Below are 23,260 nucleotides of genomic sequence, written 5' to 3'. Positions count from 1 at the left end.
TACATGAGCACCATGTAAAGTGCACCAATGTTATGCTTAATCGAGCAGCATGGGCTACAAGGTTGACTAGGCGGCTTGGAGTTAATTTAATATACATTTAGGTGTCGCAGCACCCCGCTTTCAGGCTAAAACATAAACAGAAAAGGAAAGCTGCAGAAACGAGAGAGCTTGGGCAGAAACAAAACCCCCTTTGTGGAGGCGCACTGCTCCCCTCCCCCCAACAAAAACATGGACCTAAGGCCCCAAGGAATTTGTAAGGCAGAGAACTACCAGCAACACCGTGAAAACAACGGGATGTTCATTGAAAGCAAATGTCTTTTCAGCTTAAAGCCACAAACCCTGCACTTACCTAGAACCCCTAACATGGTCGACTCAGCAACCAACAGACACTTACTTCCGTGTCCATCCTCAAACCACCAAATCAAAAAAGCGCTCTTCCCCACACCAGCCCTCCTCGGACCCATCCATGCCCTTGAGCCCCGCTTGTCACTGATTTGGAAATCCTATAAAAACCCTCCAACCAACCCCAGAAACAAACATGCCCAAGAGCCTCATTCCTGCACCCTCTTTCTCTACGCGGCCCTCCCTTGGTTTGCGGGGCCCTCCCAGGCCAGGCAGCACGAGGATTCTCTGTACATGTGGATCGACGCTCACCAAGCCCGGGTCCTTATAGGTAACATCTCTCTCTCTCTCTCTCTCATGTTGAAATTTACTGTAGCCAGGGGGGTGTTGGAAGTCGGTTGCGTGTGGTCAATTCAGCAAAAAATAGCAGTGTTCTCTGCAGCATGCTTGCGTATTATCCCATGTTTTCAGTGTTCAAAAGGTGTTCACCATAACATTTTGCTTGTCGACTTGTCCGTTTGCATCGCTTCCTGCTAGCCTGTCTCCATGTCTTTCTGCCTGGCTGCCCGATTTCCACACTATGTCATTTGTGCACCAGTGAAACTGCATGTCTTTGCAAATTTACTGGCCCTGTCAATGTAAAATGTGCTGTCAGTAACAGACAGTGCGGTACATACCACACCATGATTTATTAATACACTTGTGACAGTGCGCTCCAAAATGCACCACCAGCCACATAGCACATGTCTACCGCTCACTCTCCTGCTGGATCAGCGTGGTGGCTCATTTGCTCTTTGTGTGACCTTGGATTTTTCACAATCCCCATGACTTGGGGGATGCAATACTGATCCACTCTGGAACTCGTTCCATCACCACTGGCTCAAAGTGATCTGGTTTGAAGCATGCCTCCTGGAGCGCGACTGTCAGGGAGGGGCTCGTCGTTCAAATGTGAGCAGCACATGTAATCAGAAAGCAGCCTTAGCTGCGTGTTGTCTTCAAGGGGTCAGCTCTACTTTAGTGTGTGTTTGTGCTTGTCTGTGAAGCTTGCGCTGATGCCAGTACTGCACAGGTTCTTTGTACTGGTTCTAAAAGTATCTATATGGCCTGTACCTGGTCTGTCTGTGACTGCATCTCAGCCACATCTGCCTTAAATTGACCTTCTCAGGAACTGAATCCGGACTGGATCGTTTGCTTCACGGCTGTGTTGTAAAAGAATATGGAGTTTCGAGAGAGAATGTACTATAGTACAAATGCAATGCAATAGATTTCGCAATTACAACAAAGTGAGCTATTGCCATTTTCAATTACACCATTTGATTAATGCTTCATGAAGGTAATAAAAAAAAAATGTCAATGCCAATAGCTCAAAACAATGTAATTGTGAGACCTATTGCATTGTAAATGTTTGTTGAGTTCTGACAGGCGGTTATTGTGAACAGTGGACATAAATGGTTGTCATGCTTGTTTTCTTAAATTCCCACCTGGTTTTAAGTCACGTAGACCTGACCCCCGATACTCTCTGTCAACACATCCCGTTAGGAAAGTTATGTCAACAATGGTTGGAACTTTTCACACTGTCTGCAGTAAAACAGCATCTTTCTCTCCTGTCCGAGGACATGAATTTATCGGATTTTCTGTTAGGTCCAAAATCCCCACATTCTAAAAGGTTTATATATGCTACTTATAACGAAATTTGGAAATTCTCCCAAATGTAAGTTGCTGCACGTTTAAGACAAATTGACAAAGATAATTTTGAGAAAGTGCTCGCTGTTGTTGATAATAGTATTAATACGTTGTCATCTCACATTCACAATTTGAACAATTTTATGTTGTCTGTTATAGATATTGTTCAGAGTGACATGTCAACGCTGTATCATGGGCAAAGTCAGCTTAGCTCTATTATGCAGTTTAGCTGGACGTTTCAAAAACTCAAAAATATGCGAGTTCCATGGCATTACTTGAATTGCAGTGATTTATATCTGCCTTTTAATTTAACATGTAAACAACAATTGATGGCCATGAAAGACGCAGGCTATATAATGCTGCATTTAGAAAAATTAGAACAGCTCCCATTCACTATAGCTCAAAAGCCTTTGGCGGTGTGTACCAGTTACATACATGAATTATGGTCACTCGCCTTTACTTATCGTTGTGAATGTAGTGACAAGGAAGTGTTTATCACTGGTGAAGAATGCAACTCTGCTGTCAGATATTAACATGTTTTTAAACACGTTAAAATTCACGGCGCATGGAATACTTCAGCACCCAATTTGGCTTGTTGTTTTTTAAAAGAAATCACGGTTCCTGAAATTCTCCCTTTGATTGCGGTACTGTCTAACAGGAGTTCTGTCATGCTTAGTGATCAACACTGTTGAGGAATGAAGGCTGGAGTCCGTATAATTTGACCGTTTCCTAGTTAGCCGCTTGTTTCAACAATGTCTTGTTTTCCCCTCTGCATGGGATTGTACATAGCTCATTGTAGCCTTCCGTTCCAACTTTGAAGGCAGATTTCAACAAGCTAAGCAGACTCAAAGCATTATTGTTTCATCAAGAAGTAGCTCTTACATCTGCTCGAAAAACCTTTGACTTGCAGGTGGCTAGAACTTCTAGTGAAATATGCCTGCTTCTCTTAAAAGTTTTGTTCTTGTAATCTTGCTATCTTTCAGTGGGAGCTATCATGGAGTAGAATAGCCTTGCCAAGAGCAGAGCGTGTGGGTTGTGCATTTGAAAGCGTGAAAGGGAGAGAGAGGTGTAGAATGTACTCTTTGGTTTCGAAGTGCAGTGTTGTGGGCAGTGATGCACACGTGTGCTTGGTGTTGTATGAATTGCTTACTATTGGCTTTGACATGGCTTCATGTCATCTTGTTTTCTGACTTTGCCTAGCTTCAGCTCTTATGAAGTTCTTACTATTGGCTTTGACATAGCCTCATGTCATCCTTTTCCCCTGACTTTGCCTTGCTTCAGCTTCTCTGAGTGCACAGCAGCACTTGCAAGTTGTTTGGGTTATGAGAATTATAAAGTGCTGACTATTGGCTTTGACATGGCCTCATGTCATCCTTTTTCCCTGGCTTTGCTTTGCTTGCTTGCAGTGCTTGCAAGTTGCTTGGGTTATTCACATCCAAGATCTTTCTGTTTTGGTGAGGGATTGTTTGTGTTCTGAAAGGCTTTTGTAAGCTTCGTCAAGATAGAGGCTGGAACATGCGGGATTTGAAGAAGAGGACGTGAGAGCTCCTTCCTGCCATGAGAATGATTGCCTGGAACCTGGCCAGTTCTGGTAAAATTCCTCTGGCCCAGGGGGAGGTCTTTCACGAATCTTCTAGTGTGTTTAAAGCTGAGGGTTGTGAACTTGGAGACCGGGAGTTTGGAATCCGAGCGAGGGCGGACGCGTCTAACTCAGAGTATGAACCCTGGTTGCTGAAGGCTCTCAATCACGGCTGTTTACTTCTCCTTTCTGAGATGCGGTGTTTTGCACCAGGTGATGTATTGAGTTTTGATTATTGCCATTATGATGTGAACCAGTGGCTGTGATCATTTGATGTGTGAGTGAGTGTGGTTTCTTTGTGATGTGTGAGTGAGTCAAGGGGCACCTCCAAAGTGCTCATTTGATGTATATATAGCTTTCTGATCTCTTGCAGGACGTCCAGTATATTTGCTTGAGTCTTATCTCATATTATTTGCTGCTTGTTTATTAATCAGTATTACTCATGCATTTAGGTTATTATTGCTTGCATATGAATATATATATATATATATATCTTTGTATATTTGAATCTTTTGCATTTGACATCTGGGAATGCTTTTGAGAGCATTGTGTGAAATAAAAAAAAACAAGCCTTATTCTAAAGGGAGAGTCCTTGCATTCTGTAAGATAAAACCCTTTTCTAAAGGTGCTGTGTTAAAGTGTTTTGACTGCGCCTGGTGTTGGGCTACCGTGTGGAAGATTCTGTATTATCTGATAGGTGCAATTCAAAACACCTGCCTGGTTTACTTGCATGCAACCGGTGTTGCACGGCATCTGGCGTCCCTTCGAATGGGCGCTGGACAAATGCCTGTCTTCGCAGACTCCCGCTCCGTTGGGCTTTGGACTGCAGATGAGTCCCTTAGCAATCCATTTTAAGGACTGTCCTTTGGGCTTTCAACTTCTTCACAATGCGAGGTTTCAGCCTTTGGCCTACGAAAAACCGTGTGCATCGGCGCATGAACCACCAGATGCAGGCCCAGTTAACATGGACGCAGGTTGCCCGGCAACAGTCTCAGCATCGGCTGAGACCAGAGAACATGTTTGTTCTTTGGAACTCATAGCTTGGGCCATTGACCATTCATTCTTTGTGGAGTTGGATTCCTTCATGGAATCTTTGGCCTCCAAAATGGTGAGTGACATTATGGATTCCTCCGGGGCACTCTAATTTGATTCTTTTTCCAAACTGACATTTGGAAGGATCAGTGCTTGGAATATGGGAGTCGTAATGTAATGAAGGGTTAAATTAAGCTGAAAACTACTGTCAAATGTTATTAAATGTCATTGTGTACTCGAATAAGAATTAACAAAGTCAATATGTCTCAGATTTGGGCCTACTGGCTTTGCCACTGCTGTTTGCTGATGCCTCACAGAATCGGCCAAAAGTCGAAGAAAAGAAAAAGGGAGCAATAACATGCAATATCGTAGGTGTTCTCATAAGTCATGCAGGTGCCATTTTTTCTATTGATCGAAGATGAATTGGTAAATAAAAAAATTATAATTTGACTAGCATGAAAGCTATTTTTGAGAGGGGGAGCTATTCAGAAGCAATCTACCGCCAAGCCATTCAAAAAATGTAAATTAAAAAAAGCACTGCAGAGGGGCAATGAAGGAATGGGTGGGTGAGCGCGTGGAGATAAGCAAAGGGGGTGGGCAGAGGTTAAAAGAACAACAGATGCACTTGAGGCAGGGCCAAGCCAGAAATGGATGGGGAAAGCAATGAACTAACTTTGAGGGGGTGACGGATGAGGGAGCAACATGGAGCACGCTGGGGGAAGTGTCATATGAGGGACATAGAAGAAAAAACATGCACTCTCATGGATTTCTGAAACGAAAAGACAAAAGTATTGTGAGGTGTGGAAGGATACAATCATACAATCAAAAGAATGGTAAAGAGTCTATGCTCCAGATAAACAGAAGGGAGGTTCAAACACAAAATGGACAAGGAAAGCCATCATATATAAAAAACAAGCAAATAAGAGTTGCAACAAAGGCAACCCTGGTAAGCAATGGGTTGAGCCAAAGGCTCGTGCTGTCTGGTAGGTGAAAACTAAATATGGCTGCTGATCATCAGGCATATATTTTAGTACTTAACACATTGTAGTAATGTGTGTGTGTGTGTGTGTGTGTGTGTGTGTGTGTGTGTGTGTGTGTGTGTGTGTGTGTGTGTGTGATGATAAAGTGCAAAGTTTATTACTATTTTCACATATGTCCATGACGCGTTTTGGCCATCATCACATGCACGTTGCGGCATTATCCCAAACATTTTAAATTCTCATCAGGTCATTGAAGGACAGAAAGACAATGGCAACTAACAATAGACTGCTGTTAGTCAGGAAAAAAGACTAAAATTGATCCAGCAACTAAAGATGTTTAACTCTACAACTAAATGCAGTTATTACAAATTCCTGCTAAAAGTAAAATATCACTACTTTCTTTATGCCACAGTCTTTGGCCTCACATCGAATGATATGGACAGGTCACATTAAAAATCTCACATATTTCGTGTTGTCTGAAAATTATTTTTTGCTCACAAATCAGGACATAGTCATATTCAAAATTAGTAAAAACATGACTAACAATTATAATTGAATAAATAATAACTTATACTGCATCAAGTCCTGAACAGACTATATTATATGAGACTCATAATTCAAAAACATCCAAGCTATTCTAAATATTCTGTGCTCAACTTTAGGACTGTTAATGATTGCGACTGAATCCATTGTTTTCAAGTTACTTTTATCATATAAACTCTGTCCCATAGTGTGCATTGACATTTTGACAGAAAGTGCTTATTGCCATCGATGTAATACATGTGTCTTTGAACCTCAACCCTCAAAGCCTTTAATACCTATTCAATGCAGCAAATTAAAAGCATTCTTTACAATAACTTCATCCATTGTTGCCACATGTCAAAGTACTCAATAAAGTGCTTAATATTTAAAGTGCAAAATGTAAAAAGTGCTAATTCAAGGAAAATATACAGCAGCTATAAATGTGTACATAAATATTAAAATTGCATTTTAATATTTACAAACGTCCAGGTATTTTCAGTTATGGTATGCGACTTAAATAGATATAGATTTATAAAAGATTGTGCAGATATTAAAATTGCATTTTAATATTTACAAACGTCCAGGTATTTTCAGTTATGGTATGCGACTTAAATAGATATAGATTTATAAAAGATTGTGCAGATCTTCACTTGTATTGAGCCCTTTAGTGTTTTGGAATCTAATTCTAAAATGAAATGGGTCTCTAACTGGCCTAACAATTTTTCTCGGTTGCCTCCTCTCCTCAAGAACGGCACTGCACCAATGACATAATACTTCAAACACTTCAAGTTATTATCGTGCACTTGTTTGAAGTGCTGCGCCACCGGATCGATGGGGTCAGAATTTACGATTGCCCTCAGGTGTTGTAAAATCCTCACATGCACTTGCAGCATGGTACTTCCCACATATCGAAGCCCGCAAGTGCACTCTAGGACATAAACAGCACAATCAGTTCTGCAGTTATAAAAACCTTTTAACTCAATTAGGTTTGAACTGAATGCTGACATGTAGCTTGAAATGTTGACACCAAATCGACATGTCCTGCAAGAGCTGCATTTAAAAAAACCTTTTCTAGAAGATAGCCAGCTAGTATTGCTAACTACTTTGGGGCAACTTTTAACTAATGCATTCCTCATTGAGGGAGCTCACTGAAAGGTTAAATTGGGTTTATTAGGAAGAATTTGGCCTAAGGTAGAATCAGTTAAAACTATAGGCTATTGGCTATTAATAATTGATCTAATCATTTTTCTTGTCGGCTGTAGGTGGCAATTAATCTAATGTTGATCTCTGCACCCTGATTAGTTGGTCAATCGTACTTATGCCATAACCTCGCTCTATGAATCTTTCTTTAGCTCCCTGTTGGCAAAGGGCTAAATCCCTCTCTGAGCTACAGATCTTGCATAGTCTCAGCAACTATATATGCATATTGGCGGTCGACAGTAGGTAGGTATAGTTAGGACCCAATTTCCATAGTTTTCATTTGTTAATAACTTTGGTGCAGTTTGACAAATCATAATGAAATCTTCAAAACTGATATGACGCTTATTTCAACTGCTGTCTTGAAAGTTTCGGGGTGATCCATCAAGAGGGGGCCGAAAACCAGGGGATGGTTAAAATCACGTGGTCCCCATGTTAATTCCTATAGGACCTTTAGACATGACTACAACCCAATCTGCCAAATTGAATTACAACAAATTTGGCAGGAAGGTAGATGTTGGTCCAATGAAGTGCTGTGAGAAGTTGGCCTGGCATATGCTGGTCACTAGTTATAGTGGCCACCTTGCACCAGTCCAATTCGACTCTTATCGTAGATAGGTTTAAGACAACCTTTTAAAGAAAGCTATCCTAGTGGTAGCTGTGGAGAGCAGCCTTCAGGCTAAGTCTCTGAGGAATGTAAAGCAGCTTGTTTTACCTTACAATCTCCTGAATTACCAAATGAAAAAACGACACCACACAGGTATATATATCAAATATATATGTATTTATTCTTAGATACACTCTACTAATCTCTTTATGAGATTAGAACCCAGATACACATTCAAATGTCAATACTTCTCAATAAATTAAGCACAAATATGGCTGTAGCCCTAGGGGCGTACCAGACCATATACTAAAAAAATGGTTTAACAAACTCGACTTGCAAAAATGAAAAGGCCTAGGGCCTTGGGGCTTCACTTCTGCAGTGTTAGCAGGTAAGTAATCAGCCCACGGGAGATGCGTACAGTGTCTAAACAAAGCAGCGGGTTTCCTATTGGTTTCAATGGCACAAGTCGCGGTTTGTAATTTAAAGTTTTAGGGCACTTCGGAGAAGTCAACAAGCAAGCCACTTACAGGGTAAGTATTTCGAGGGCCAACACACACTTGGGCACCGGAGTGCACGAGTTACCTCACCCAGGGAAGCCGGGTGCATAGGTGTCTTTTGGTGTCGGGTCGCGATGCTGTTTTCAATGGAGATCACTGAAGACTTGCTGCTTGTGACGACTGGAGAGGTGTCCGCTGGAATCCGAAGATGGATTGAAGTGGAAGAGGACCTGAAAATTGAGGGGACAGAGTTCAAAGCCACTTGCCAGTGACCGGTGGCCAGCTGGATGGATGACCACTGATGTCGCGTCGTTTCAGGTCATCGATGGTGATTTGTCTCTTCGCTCACGAGGTCCAGGAGAGATCGACGATGACCAGCATCTAGATTCGGAGGGTCCCACAACGTCTGCAGTTGATGACAGTGTCGGCAGCCGGATTGGAGCCAACAAACCTTGGCAACTGCAAGTCTCGTGTGGAGTGAAGATTGATGGTGACGCAGACCAGCAAGGGCTGATGGACTTACCCAGCGAGGGTAAGTGAGGGCAGGCCCGGAGCAACCAGGAGAGCCCTTGAAGTTGATGAGAAAGTCTTTGGGTGAGTCACTAGCCAATGGGCAATCAACCGCGAAGACGCCTTTGCAGGAAAAGTTCCACAGGAGCCCACGGTCACTCGGGACGGGGTAGGCTGCTGATTTTCGGTACCAGACCTGCTAAGGAATTGGACTACAGATGGTCCAAAGCACAAGTTCGTAGAACGTTGTTTAGGGTTTGCACTCGAAATCAGTGCACGGTTCCCTGGTATTGCTGTTCCTCGTCACTCGTGGGGTCCAGATGCCACAGCTTCGCTGGGGACTCAAAATGGCCGTCGAGAGGTCAGGAAATCCACTTCAGGGGACGCAGGGATTTCGTACTCCGGCGGGAGCGGTGAAGTTTGCAACCGTTGATCAAAGTTACTGGTGCCTGTGAGAAGTTGGCCTGATGTATGATGTCACTAGTTCTAGTGTACACCTTATATCAGTCCAAATACCCTTATGGTCATTGGTTGTAAAGTCAACCTTATAGACCAGCTATCCTAGTGGTAGCATGGACAAGAGCAGTCTTAGGCTAAACTCTGAATGGCATGTGAAGCCAGCTGTGATACCATATATAATCCCTTGAATACCAAATGAAAGGACACCACAACAGATATATATATAAAATAAAGTGTATTTATTCTAGTCAAACCCTCAGCACTCTTTATGAGATTAGAGGTAAGTACAACACAGTCTTATTTAAGCATACATTAAGTCACACAGGTAAGTAATACAGTTAGGCCCTAGGGGCCACGCAAACCATATACTAAGTAAGTGGTATAAGGACCACTGTCACGGAAATAGAATAGGCCTAGGCCTAGGGAATCGCTGGGGCTACACTATACTACCAAAGGTTAGGAAGTGGGAGGCCCACGGGATTCACGTGCAGAGTGGAAACACTCATGCGTAATGCGTAAAAGTCACTAGCAATAGTACAGTTTAGAAATCGATAGATTTAGGACACTTACAGAGTAGCTAGGAAGTCGAGACTGGAAAACTAGACACTAGGATAGTCACTATCCTGATGAGCACCGGAGTACCCAAGTTACCTAGCCCACAGGCTGCGGGTGCATAGGGGTGAAGTTGCGTCGGTTTTCGTCGTCGACTCCTATGGATGCCTGAAGAAAGATGCTGACAGGCAGTCAGTGAAGAGTGTCCGGTGGATCCCAAAGGCTGGGATCAAGAAGAGAGGAGACCTGCAAGCAGAAGGGACAGAGTCAAGGTCACTAGCCAGTGACCACGTGGAACCAGGAAGGAACCAGGCGATGTCGTGAAGATTGCAGGTGAAGGTGAAGCTTGTCGCTGCAGCCAGGAGGACCAGGAAGCGTCGAGGACGACCAGGACCAGGAGGCGAGCTGTCCCACGAAGGCTCTTGCTGTCGGCGTCGTCGAAGTTGGACTAGGACTCACCAAGCCTTGGCAAGCGGAACCCACGCAGAACGGAGGACTTGCTTCTGGTGCAGACCAGGAAGGTCTGGGATGCTTCTCTTTTTCAAAGGAGCAGGAGCCAGTCTGGAGGAGCCAAACCAGCGATGAAGATTTCAGGGTGCGTCGTCACAAAGGCCACTAGCCAGCGGGCAAGCAACCGGACAGACGCGGCAAGCAGGAAAATGCTGAAGGGCCCCACGCAGAACTCGTGGAGTGTGGGGGGCTGATCTTCGGTGCAGATTGTGCTTGGGGTGGGGCTTCTCAATCCCCGGTGCACAACTTCGAGGGTGCCTCAGAAGCTGCGCTTGAAGATACTAGCCACTTTTCCCAGGTAGCCGGTCCCACGTCGCTCGTCGCCTCCACGGATCTCAGCTCTGCTGTGGATGTGGATCAGGGTCGGAGAAGTCTGGGAGTCAAGGCTCTGGTCGGGCTCTGCAGTCGGTTCCTCGTAGAACTTGGGCAAAGCAAAGGGTAGTCTCTTGATGGTGCCTGTTTGCACAGGGTAGCCACTCCTTGGCCACAAGGGAGATTCTTCAGTCTTCTTCTTTCGTCGAATGTCGAAGGTCCAGAGTTTCTGTTCAAGTTTGCAGGTTCAGGATAATCTAAAGTCTTGAGGCCCAACTCCCACTCTTATAATAATCTGGGGGGCTGGGATACCTGCTAGGTCACGCCTTATGGGTGGGACCTGGGAGGGGGTGGTTACACCCACTACCCTTTGTCCAGTTTCGCGCCAGAGCTGGGGCTGGAGTGCCCCAGCGCCGGTTTGAACTGGACTATGCAAGGAACACCTTGTGTGCCCCAGGCATGTCTCATTCCTTTCAGCCCACCCTGCCCCAATACACTAAAGGCTGTCTGGGGAGGTGCTAGCACCTCCCCAAGCAGGAAACCTATTGTCCAGGCCTCCCTGGCTGGGATCACTCCCAGCTGCAGGAGGTCAGACTTGTGTCGTGGCAGCAGCATCCATTTTGTGATGCTGAGGCTTTGGTCAGAGGCTAACAGTGAAGTATGATTTTAACATGTCTTTCCCTCTAGAAGGGGGGGATAATATCCTCATGTCCAGAAATGGTATGGGGGTATTATTCCACAGTGTTAGACACCTTACACGACATGTTTCGATAAAGCCAAACCATAGTCACCATAACCGTCTAAGATTATAAGGCACTTTAAGAGTATATGGTAGGCTATATCATAGAACAGCTATAAGGACATGGTTCCGAAAGCTGCAGACAGGCTCAGCTCATGCTAGAGCACCATCTCACATGTTACCAAGCACTCTGCCTCCAGGATTGTCAAGGCCTGCCATAGGAGTGACTGATAGGTACACATGTGTCTATATGTAAGTTAGGTATAGGAATACTACACCTAAGCAAGGGGTGTTTACACGACCTTGCCCCAGCTGAGTGATCAGCCAGTTGTGTCAAAATGGAAGGCCAGGCCAGGGGTGGCATAATACATGCTGCAGCCCCTGGTAGGCCTAGGGTACACCTATGCCCTGGGCACCTAGGGTACACTGTACAGGGGCCAATAAGGTGATCCTATCCAAATGGGTTATGCACCTAAAGTACATAGTATTAATTTAGAGAGAGAACAGCAGGGCTGTGGGTCTGATTAGCAGGCCCACAGCCACATCTAAGTCGAAAACCAGTAAAGCAAAAGCAAAAAGTGGGGGTGAACATAGAAAGCAGACCCTACTCTCCTACACAACCCCCCCCCCCAAACTTAGGGACATTAAACTAACCTTGACCAGTTGAGTCTTCATGTTCTAAGTGGAAATATCTGGAGAGTCCATCTGCATTGGCATGGTCAGTCCCAGGTCTATGTTCCACTGTGAAGTCCATCCCCTGTAGGGAAATGGACCACCTAAGAAGTTTGGGATTTTCACCCTTCATCTGATTTAGCCACAAGAGGGGCTTATGGTCTGTCTGAATCTTGAAGTGAGTGCCAAACAAGTATGGCCTCAGCTTCTTCAGGGCCCAAACCACAGCAAAGGCCTCCCTCTCAATAGCTGACCAACGTTTCTCTCTAGGGGTCAGCCTTCTACTTATAAAAGCAATGGGCTGGTCTTGACCATCTACATTCAGTTGTGAAAGAACAGCTCCCACACCTAACTCAGAAGCATCTGTCTGGACAATGAACTATTTGGAGTAGTCCGGACTTTTCAGAATAGGTGCACTGCACATGGCCTGCTTCAGGTCATCAAATGCTTTTTGACAGCTTACTGTCCACTGAACTTTCTTTGGCATCTTCTTGGAGGTCAAGTCATTAAGTGGTGTCACTATGGACCCATAGTTCTTAACAAACTTTCTGTAGTACCCAGTCAGGCCCAAGAAAGCTCTGACCTGAGTCTGGGTAGTTGGAGGAGTCCAGTCCTTTATGGTCTGGATCTTGCTCTCCAGTGGTTGAACCTGACCCCCACCAACTAGGTGGCCCAGGTATACAACCTTGCTCTGCCCTATCTGGCACTTAGTGGCCTTGATAGTGAGGCCTGCCTTTTGCAGGGCCTCTAAAACATTCCTCAGGTGGACCAGGTGATCCTCCCAGGTGGAGCTAAAGACAGCAATATCACCAACCTTTGGAAAGTGGCAGGTGCATTCTTCAAACCAAAGGGCATTACCACAAATTGATAATGTCCTCCTGGGGTCGAGAAAGCAGTTTTGGCCTTTGCACTCTCAGCTAGTCTGATTTGCCAGTAGCCTGCTGTCAGGTCAAATGTGCTCAAAAACTTAGCAGCTGCCAGTCTGTCAATGAGCTCATCTGCCCTAGGTATTGGGTGGGCATCTGTCCTAGTGACAGCATTGAGACCTCTGTAATCCACGCAAAACCTCATCTCTTTCTTACCATCTTGGGTGTGAGGTTTTGGCACAAGGACTACAGGACTAGCCCAAGGGCTCTCTGAAGGCTCAATGACTCCCAGCTCCAACATCTTTTGTACCTCAACTTTTATGCAGTCCCTGACATGGTCAGGTTGCCTGTAGATTTTACTCTTCACAGGCAGACTGTCACCAGTGTCCACCTCATGGGTGCACCAGTTTGTCTGACTTGGGGTCAGAGAGAACATATGTCTGTAGGACTGCAGAACTTGCCTGCAGTCCTGTTGCTGATGGACAGTGAGGCTGTCAGAAAAGACCACACCATCAACTGAGCCATCATCAGGGTTCTGAGTCAACAGGTCTGGGAGAGGGTCACTCTCTTCCTCCTGCCCCTCATCTGTAGCCATGAGTAGCCCCATGTCTGCCCTGTCAACATATGCCTTCAATCTGTTGACATGAAGCACCCTGTGGGGGCTTCTGGGAGTCCCAAGGTCCACCAAGTAGGTGACTTCTCCCTTTTTCTCAACAATAGTGTGGGGTCCAGACCATTTGTCTTGGAGTGCTGCTGGGGCCACTGGCTCCAACACCCACACTTTCTGTCCTGGCTGGTAAACAGTCAGTACAGCCTTTTGGTCATGCCAAGCTTTTTGGAGTTCTTGGCTTGCCTCAAGGTTTTTAGAAGCCTTCTTCATATACTCTGCCATCCTGGAGCGGAGACCAAGTACATAATCCACTATGTCCAGTTTGGGTTGTCTGAGAGGTCTCTCCCATCCTTCCCTTACCAAACACAGGGGTCCTCTTACAGGATGCCCAAACAAAAGCTCAAAAGGGCTGTAGCCAACCCCCTTTTGTGGGACCTCTCTGTAAGCAAACAGAAGGCAGGGTAAAAGGATGTCCCATCTTCGCCTAAGCTTGTCTGGTAATCCTTTTGTCATTCCCTTTAGGGTCTTGTTGAATCTCTCAACAAGCCCATTGCACTGTGGGTGATAGGGTGTGGTGAACTTGTAGTTCACACCACACTCCTTCCACATTGCAGTCAAGTATCCTGACATGAAGTTGGCACCTCTGTCAGAAATGACCTCCTTTGGAAAGCCCACTCTGGAGAATACTCCAAGCAGGGCCCTTGCCACAACAGGAGCTGTTGTGGTCCTCAGGGGAATTGCTTCTGGGTACCTGGTGGCATGGTCCACTATCACCAGTATGAATCTGTGCCCAGATGCTGTTTGTGGGTCCATTGGTCCTACAATATCTATGCCCACTCTTTCAAAGGGGACCCCCACCACAGGTAGTGGTATGAGGGGGGCCTTTGTGGTGCCACCTGATTTGCCACTGGATTGGCAGGTGACACAGGAGCGACAAAACTCCTTAGTATCTTCTGACATATGGGGCCAGTGAAAGTGAAGGACAAGCCTGTCCCAAGTCTCGTTCTGGCCTAAATGTCCTGCAAGGGGAATATCATGGGCCAAGGTAAGAAGGAAGCCTCTGAACTTCAGTGGTATGACCAACCTCCTGGATGCACCAGGCTTGGGGTCTCTAGCCTCTGAATACAGTAGCCCTTCATCCCAATACACTCTATGGGTACCTTGAGCATTCCCTGCAGCCTCAGCAGCAGCCAGCTGTCTGAGGGGTTCAAGAGAGGGGCAGTCTAATTGAGCCTGCCTCAGATCTGCCCTTGAAGGTCCCCCTGTCCCAAGAAACTCAACCTGATCAGGTTCAAGTTCTTCTAGGACAGTTCCTTCAGGGCTCTCAGAATCATCCTCCTGGGAGGGCTGATCCACCACCTGAGGCAGGGGGGAAGGCACAGCCTTAACCCTACTGCTCTTTCTCTTGGGTTGTGACTGGTCCATAGTTTCAGGATCCAGCACTTGTTCAGTGGTGCACTTTTTGGCCTGTGACCTGGTCACAGCAAGGACATGTGCATCTATCCCCAGCATTTCTGCATGGGTCCTATACTCCACTTCAGACCAAACTGAAGTTTCAAGATCATTGCCCAGTAAACACTCTACAGGAAGGTCTGAACTAACAACAACTTTCTTGAGGCCAGTTACCCCTCCCCAGGAGAAGTTAACAATAGCCACACTATGGGAGATAGTGGCATTGCTAGCGTTGGTCACTAGGTAATTCTCACCTAGTATGATCTGTCCAGGGTCCACAAAAGCAGGTGTCACCATTGTGACACTAGCCCCAGTGTCCCTGTAGGCCTGAGCCATTCTTTGGTTGATAAAAGGAGTCTGTCTGTACTTGCCCAGGTTACTGGGGCCTACAGTAGAGGACAAAGCTAAGTCCCCATCACAGATCAGAACAGCCTGAGTAGGTACTCTGACTAGGCCAGAATCCTCCTCAGTTCCCAGGGTTAACCCTACTACACCCTTTTGCTGGGAACCACCACTTACAGCTGAACTAGGGGGTACAGTTGCCTTAGGGGCAATGGTGGCTGGGGGCTTATCCTTTTTGGTGCACTCATTAAACCAATGTGAGTGGGACTTACAATAGTTGCACCATGGTTTCTTTTGGCCATCTTTCTTTTTATCCTTTTTGGGACCACCCTCCCCCTGAGCCTTTTGGGGGCCTGGTGAAGACTTCTGGTCTTTTGGTTTCTGATCATTACCCTTCTGGTCTGCCTTTTTCTGATCACCGCCCCGGTTCTGGTTTTTCTGCTTAACTCTAGTCCTGACCCATCTATCTGCCTTCTTTCCCAATTCTTGGGGAGAAGTCAGATCAGAATCAATCAGGTGTTGACGCAATAGCTGGTTTTGACAGTTGTTAAGTATTTGTTCTCTCATGATCAAATTATACAATCCTGTATAGTCCTTAACCTTACTTCCCATTAGCCAGCCTTCCAGAGCCTTAGTGGCACAATCTACAAAGTCAGTCCAGTCCTGAGTCTGTGTCTTCTGGGTATCCCTGAACAACAACCTGTATTGTTCAGTGGTTAGGCCAAACCCATCAATCAGAGCACTCTTCAGGACAGTGTAATTATCTGCATCCTCATCACTAACTGTGAGGAGCTTGTCTCTACCTTTCTCAGAGAAGGAGAGCCACAAGATAGCTGCCCACTGACTTTGGGGTACCTGCTGTACTTTGCAAGCTCTCTCCAAAGCAGTTATCCATTTGTGGATGTCATCCCCACACTTGTAGGGAGGGACAATCTTGCTCAGGTTTCTATTATCATAGTGCCTGTCTCTATCCTTAGGGATATTGCTGCCACCAGTGGGTTCTGACCCACTTAACTTTTGCTCTCTAGCCAGAGCAAGCTTCTCCTTGGCAAGGGCAAGTTCTTCCCTTTGAATCCTCAGATTAGCTTCCCTCATTCTGGCTTCATGTTCCTTTCTCTCAGGGGAAGTCATTCCCCTGTGAGAGGAAACACTAGAGATGCTAGAGACATGGGAGTGGATGGATTCCCTTGAAGGGGAGCTGTCCTTCCTGCTTCTCTGTGTAAGCCTACTTGGGGGTCTGTATGGGGGGACCCCATGCAAACTCCCATGTAAGCTTAGGTTAGCCTGGCTAAGTCTTCCTACTTGGCCCTGGCTGTCTACCTCTTCATATGAAGTCCCATCTGACTCCTCTGTGGTGGGTAGACCCTCCTGTGTACCTAGGGTACCTGCCTGAGAGGCTTTAAGAGCATCATACTCCTCTAGGAGTTGTCTTAACTGAAGGAGGGTAGGGTTTACACCCTGTTTTATTCCTCTGGAGGTACACAATTGTCTCATCTCCTGGAATGTTAGGGTATCATATCTAGAGGGGGTCTTCTGCAGACCTGATCCTCCTGAGAGAGCATCTACTTGATCTCCTCTCAGAGACATGATCTAGTGAGGGTGTGGTGTGTGCACCTACCTACACTAGTTGTTTCTACTAAACCTCTCTGGTAGTTGTAGTCAGGGTGTGTTACTCCCTTCAACCTACAACTACTAAGTCCAGTAGGACTTAAGTATTATAATCTATGTTATATGTACCTAGACAATATCTGTGTGATCTTTCAATTTAGTATCTTAAGATTACAATGGTATTACAACAGCAAGCTCAGATCCCAACCGCTGCTCACCAATGTGAGAAGTTGGCCTGATGTATGATGTCACTAGTTCTAGTGTACACCTTATATCAGTCCAAATACCCTTATGGTGATTGGTTGTAAAGTCAACCTTATAGACCAGCTATCCTAGTGGTAGCATGGACAAGAGCAGTCTTAGGCTAAACTCTGAATGGCATGTGAAGCCAGCTGTGATACCATATATAATCCCTTGAATACCAAATGAAAGGACACCACAACAGATATATATATAAAATAAAGTGTATTTATTCTAGTCAAACCCTCAGCACTCTTTATGAGATTAGAGGTAAGTACAACACAGTCTTATTTAAGCATACATTAAGTCACACAGGTAAGTAATACAGTTAGGCCCTAGGGGCCACGCAAACCATATACTAAGTAAGTGGTATAAGGACCACTGTCACGGAAATAGAATAGGCCTAGGCCTAGGAAATCGCTGGGGCTACACTATACTACCAAAGGTTAGGAAGTGGGAGGCCCACGGGATTCACGTGCAGAGTGGAAACACTCACGCGTAATGCGTAAAAGTCACTAGCAATAGTACAGTTTAGAAATCGATAGATTTAGGACACTTCCAGAGTAGCTAGGAAGTCGAGACTGGAAAACTAGACACTAGGATAGTCACTATCCTGATGAGCACCGGAGTACCCAAGTTACCTAGCCCACAGGCTGCGGGTGCATAGGGGTGAAGTTGCGTCGGTTTTCGTCGTCGACTCCTATGGATGCCTGAAGAAAGATGCTGACAGGCAGTCAGTGAAGAGTGTCCGGTGGATCCCAAAGGCTGGGATCAAGAAGAGAGGAGACCTGCAAGCAGAAGGGACAGAGTCAAGGTCACTAGCCAGTGACCACGTGGAACCAGGAAGGAACCAGGCGATGTCGTGAAGATTGCAGGTGAAGGTGAAGCTTTTCGCTGCAGCCAGGAGGACCAGGAAGCGTCGAGGATGACCAGGACCAGGAGGCGAGCTGTCCCACGAAGGCTCTTGCTGTCGGCGTCGTCGAAGTTGGACTAGGACTCACCAAGCCTTGGCAAGCGGAACCCACGCAGAACGGAGGACTTGCTTCTGGTGCAGACCAGGAAGGTCTGGGATGCTTCTCTTTTTCAAAGGAGCAGGAGCCAGTCTGGAGGAGCCAAACCAGCGATGAAGATTTCAGGGTGCGTCGTCACAAAGGCCACTAGCCAGCGGGCAAGCAACCGGACAGACGCGGCAAGCAGGAACATGCTGAAGGGCCCCACGCAGAACTCGTGGAGTGTGGGGGGCTGATCTTCGGTGCAGATGGTGCTTGGGGGTGGGGCTTCTCAATCCCCGGTGCACAACTTCGAGGGTGCCTCAGAAGCTGCGCTTGAAGATACTAGCCACTTTTCCCAGGTAGCCGGTCCCACGTCGCTCGTCGCCTCCACGGATCTCAGCTCTGCTGTGGATGTGGATCAGGGTCGGAGAAGTCTGGGAGTCAAGGCTCTGGTCGGGCTCTGCAGTCGGTTCCTCGTAGAACTTGGGCAAAGCAAAGGGTAGTCTCTTGATGGTGCCTGTTTGCACAGGGTAGCCACTCCTTGGCCACAAGGGAGATTCTTCAGTCTTCTTCTTTCGTCGAATGTCGAAGGTCCAGAGTTTCTGTTCAAGTTTGCAGGTTCAGGATAATCTAAAGTCTTGAGGCCCAACTCCCACTCTTATAATAATCTGGGGGGCTGGGATACCTGCTAGGTCACGCCTTATGGGTGGGACCTGGGAGGAGGTGGTTACACCCACTACCCTTTGTCCAGTTTCGCGCCAGAGCTGGGGCTGGAGTGCCCCAGCGCCGGTTTGAACTGGACTATGCAAGGAACACCTTGTGTGCCCCAGGCATGTCTCATTCCTTTCAGCCCACCCTGCCCCAATACACTAAAGGCTGTCTGGGGAGGTGCTAGCACCTCCCCAAGCAGGAAACCTATTGTCCAGGCCTCCCTGGCTGGGATCACTCCCAGCTGCAGGAGGTCAGACTTGTGTCGTGGCAGCAGCATCCATTTTGTGATGCTGAGGCTTTGGTCAGAGGCTAACAGTGAAGTATGATTTTAACATGTCTTTCCCTCTAGAAGGGGGGGATAATATCCTCATGTCCAGAAATGGTATGGGGGTATTATTCCACAGTGTTAGACACCTTACACGACATGTTTCGATAAAGCCAAACCATAGTCACCATAACCGTCTAAGATTATAAGGCACTTTAAGAGTATATGGTAGGCTATATCATAGAACAGCTATAAGGACATGGTTCCGAAAGCTGCAGACAGGCTCAGCTCATGCTAGAGCACCATCTCACATGTTACCAAGCACTCTGCCTCCAGGATTGTCAAGGCCTGCCATAGGAGTGACTGATAGGTACACATGTGTCTATATGTAAGTTAGGTATAGGAATACTACACCTAAGCAAGGGGTGATTACACGACCTTGCCCCAGCTGAGTGATCAGCCAGTTGTGTCAAAATGGAAGGCCAGGCCAGGGGTGGCATAATACATGCTGCAGCCCCTGGTAGGCCTAGGGTACACCTATGCCCTGGGTACCTAGGGTACACTGTACAGGGGCCAATAAGGTGATCCTATTCAAATGGGTTATGCACCTAAAGTACATAGTATTAATTTAGAGAGAGAACAGCAGGGCTGTGGGTCTGATTAGCAGGCCCACAGCCACATCTAAGTCGAAAACCAGAAAAGCAAAAGCAAAAAGTGGGGGTGAACATAGAAAGCAGACCCTACTCTCCTACAGTGCCTGCCAAGCAGGGGAGTTCTTCCTTGACTCCAAGGGAGATTCTTCAGTCTTCCAGAGATAGTGGAACGTCGAAGGGCCGGGATTCTTCTTTGTAGAGCGTCGTCCAGGGTTAATCTGAATTGCATTGGCAATGCTTGGTATCTTATAGTGAAGATAGGGGAGGGACTAGCTCTATGACCACTCCTCTAGGAGGGTCAGGGTAGTGGGTGGTTACACCCACTTCCCTTTGTCCAGTTTCGCGCCAGAGCAGGGGCAGGTAGCCCCTGAACCGGTTTGAGCTGGCATATGCACAGAGGATGTAACAAAAAGAGAGGGAACCCAATGCCAAGGGAGAGGGGTACCAAACAAGACCTTAGTCAGAAAAAGGATCTCTCTTGGATCAATATGTTTCAACAGTCACTCAAACACACAAATCTCTCAATAGCAGGATGAGAATGGACACCAAAAATGCAATCAAAATACTTCTCAACAAGTTTATTAAACTTAATCACATATGTCACAGGATATATATAATATTACACAAATATTTTTGCTAAAAAGGAAGAACAGTTTTCCAAAAGTAAAAACATAAAAAACTTTTCTGTTATAATTCATAGACCAGTAGTGTAACCAATCAACATCAATATTTATATAAAACAATACATTGAAGAATTGGGAGAACAAAGAGATAAAAGGACAAATTAATCCTAATCTAAGATAGGGAATCGCCAAATCAAAGATTCATCGGTTGTGACCACAATGAGACTCAATCCTGATTTACATGTCACAGAACCATTGTCATCATAGATTTTCTACGATTTCTTTGTATTAGGAGCATCGACGCGTTTCGGTAGGCCCTAGTATACAGCCAACACCTTCCTCAGGATTAATTGTAGATCCCAATTTCTATTCAATTGAACAGAGGAAACCAGTGTGTGGACACTACCGGACCCTATTAAGGGAGTGATTTGATCCCAGGTTTGGGACGCTTCGTATCTCCTCTTTCCTCGGTGTATGTAAAAGAACCGACTTAAGCGAGCGATTTGATCCTACGTCCGGGACGTTTTTTATCTCCTTTACCCATGGTGTGTGGAAAAGAACTTATTTAAGATCCTTGGAGACATTTATGCGCTGATCTGGGGACCAGGCGTGTTCATAAGGATACTATATGAATAACTGCCTTTGAGGAGCGATAAGTTAAACAACTTCAAGACGTGTATGAGACCTTTGATGGTACCTGTGTGCTGAAAAAGTCGACTGGGTCTATACAAGAGGAGTTCGATAATATTCACGAGCCAAGGGTTCTGCATTCAATAATTATTTTAAACATATAGAAATTGGGATCTACAATTAATCCTGAGGAAGGTGTTGGCTGTATACTAGGGCCTACCGAAACGCGTCGATGCTCTTAATACAAGGAAATCGTAGAAAATCTATGATGACAATGGTTCTGTGACATGTAAATCATGATTGAGTCTCATTGTGGTCACAACCGATGAATCTTTGATTTGGCGATTCCCTATCTTAGATTAGGATTAATTTGTCCTTTTCTCTCTTTGTTCTCCCAATTCTTCAATGTATTGTTTTATATAAATATTGATGTTTATTGGTTACACTACCGGTCTATGAATTATAACAGAAAAGTTTTTTATGTTTTTACTTTTGGAAAACTGTTCTTCCTTTTTAGCAAACATATTTGTGTAATATTATATATATCCTGTGACATATGTGATTAAGTTTAATAAACTTGTTGAGAAGTATTTTGATTGCATTTTTGGTGTCCATTCTCATCCTGCCATTGAGAGATTTGTGTGTTTGAATGACTCTTGAAACATATTGATCCAAGGGAGATCCTTTTTCTGACTAAGGATATGCACAGAGGAGCCTACTGCTCCCCCAGTGCAGGACTTCAAAGCACTCTAAGAGTGCACCCACCCAGCTCGAATACACTAAATCCTGTCTGGGAGGTGGTGACACCTCCCTGTGACAGGATACCCTTTGTTGGGCTTCCTCCACTGCGAGTTTCGGTCAACAGCAGGATGGCAGCCCAGTGTCTGTGCTGGTGGCATCCATTTTGTGATGCCAGGGCTCTAGAAGATTTCTACCGTTTAGTACAGTGGGTACATGTCGTCCCCTCTAGAAGGGTGGGATCATACTCCCACACCAGTTACTGGTGTGGGGGTATGATTCCAAGTTGTTTGACACCAAACACAACATGTTTTGATGCAGTCATTCCAAAGTTAGCATTTACCGCGAGGTTATAATGCACTTAAGAGTATATGGTTTAACCGCATCCACAAACAGCAGCAGAGAATAGACTCTGCCAGCTGCAGAGGGGTCCTGCTCATGCAGAAGCACCCCCTCACATAGTAAACCAAGCACCCTGCCCTCAGCATTGTTAGGGCCTGCTAGAGGGGTGACTGATAGGTTTATGTGTGTGTGTATGGTGAGATATAGGAACCTATACCTTAGTGAGGAGTGCTAACACTACCTCACACAGGCTGCAGTGGCCTGTGGTGCCAGATTGTGAATGCTTCCCAGGGGTGGCATAATACATGCTGCAGCCCCTGGTAGGCCTGTGAAGTACCAATGCCCTAGGTACCTAAGGTACCATATACTAGGGGCTCATAAGGTACCACAGTATCCAATCACCAGTGCATCTCATATGCACACCAAGTTGTTTTAGAGAGATCAGTGAGACTGGGGCCCTGATTAGCAGGTACCCAGCCAGACTATAGTCAGAAACCAGTGTATACATCAGAAAAAAAGTGGGGGCAACATAAGTGCAGATCCTACTCTCCTACAAGTGCCTTTTTGTGATTTGGTGTAAATCCGTTCAGTAGTTGTGGAGAAAGTTAAAGAAATTTCCAGTTGCATAGATAGGAACACGGTGGATCCACGACCCCGCCCGATCTTGTGCTGAGATCTGAGTGGCAGCCAACACTTCAAACCAGGAAATGTTGGCAGCCATCTTCGGTGATGTCACTGACCATGTCATGACTAGTCATGAGTGATGTATCACAAAACAACCTGAACTAGTCAAGTAAAAGAACCTAACCTTAGGGGGAAGGGAGGTATCAGAAGCCAAATAGGTTCTAAAATACCAAATGTAGAAAAAGGAAAAGATTGTCCTTTTCTTGAGTCCCCTCACTCACCAGGGTTTCCCCACGGTGACATGCTTCATCATTGGGGTCCTCCCAGTCCTCTACGGACTGAGGCGTGCTGCGACTTGCGGATTACGTAGG

This window comes from Triturus cristatus, chromosome 4_1 (genome assembly GCF_964204655.1).
Source record: "Triturus cristatus chromosome 4_1, aTriCri1.1, whole genome shotgun sequence".
NCBI classification, from domain to species: Eukaryota; Metazoa; Chordata; class Amphibia; order Caudata; family Salamandridae; genus Triturus; species Triturus cristatus.
Note: the sequence above shows the minus strand (reverse complement) of the source record.